At 43.8% G+C, this 1,053-nt stretch overlaps 1 non-coding gene across 1 annotated transcript; it reads right to left on the minus strand.

Moving 5' to 3' along the window:
* Positions 1-536: 536 nt before the first annotated feature.
* LOC131593774 (small nucleolar RNA R71) lies at positions 537-643 on the minus strand. The gene has a single exon (XR_009281155.1). It is a non-coding gene; the product is annotated as a small nucleolar RNA R71 (small nucleolar RNA).
* Positions 644-1,053: the final 410 nt, after the last annotated feature.

Genomic DNA, 1,053 nt, shown 5'->3' on the forward strand with positions numbered 1-1,053 from the left:
CTCGTTCACAAGGAGGAGATTTAATACAACCAATTAACGAGATCGAACGTTTCATTAACGTCAAACGTCGAGCTCTCAATCTTCCCGAAGTAGCACCAATTCCGATTAATCAGGACTTGACCTTTACTGATCAAATCAATCAAATTATCCCGAAGTTAGAGATGGCTGCTATTCGTCCTCTTAGAGACTATGCCGCTCCTTCACGCGCTGAACCGCACTCAAGTATCTCACCACCTGCGATTGAGGCAAACAATTTCGAACTGAAGCCTTCATTGGTACAAGTTGTTCAACAGAATCAATTCTCTGGAAGCCCTGCAGACAATCCCAACCTCCATTTATCTGTGTTCGTGCAATATGCCGACACTGTCAAAGCTAACAACGTTAGTTCCGAAGCTATCTGATTACGTCTCTTTCCTTTCTCCTTGAGAGATAGAGCTAGAGCGTGGCTTCAATCCCTACCTTCTAATTCCATAACTACATGGGACGAATTGAAGAGAGTATTCTTAGCTAGATATTTTCCGCCTAGCAAAACTGCTATGCTAAGAGGGCAAATCAACGGATTTACCCAGAAAGATAACGAATCACTCTTCGAAGCTTGGGAACGATACAAGGACATGCTTAGATTATGCCCTCATCATGGACTCGAACCATGGCTGATCATCCATACTTTCTATGGTGGTCTCCTTTATAACACTAAAATGACTATAGATGCCGCTGCTGGCGGAGCACTAATGGACAAACCCCATGATGAAGCATACAACCTCATAGAGAACATGGCACAAAACCATTACTAATGGGGTGGAGAACGAGCCGCTCTAGAGAAAACCCAAACCAAAGGAGGAATGTACAAAATAAGTGGTATAGACCGCGTTAACGCTAAAGTAGACGCTTTAACTCAAAAGATCGAAAACTTAACCATCACTCCTTCAGCCACCGCTGCTGCCGTAGCACCTAACTGCGAGATTTCTGGATTAACTGGACATGCAGTTGCCGAATGTCAACTCTTGACTGGGATCCCATCTGATCAAGTAAATTATGCTCAAGGAAACCCTT

Source organism: Vicia villosa, linkage group LG3, assembly GCF_029867415.1.
Source record: "Vicia villosa cultivar HV-30 ecotype Madison, WI linkage group LG3, Vvil1.0, whole genome shotgun sequence".
Taxonomy (NCBI): Eukaryota; Viridiplantae; Streptophyta; class Magnoliopsida; order Fabales; family Fabaceae; genus Vicia; species Vicia villosa.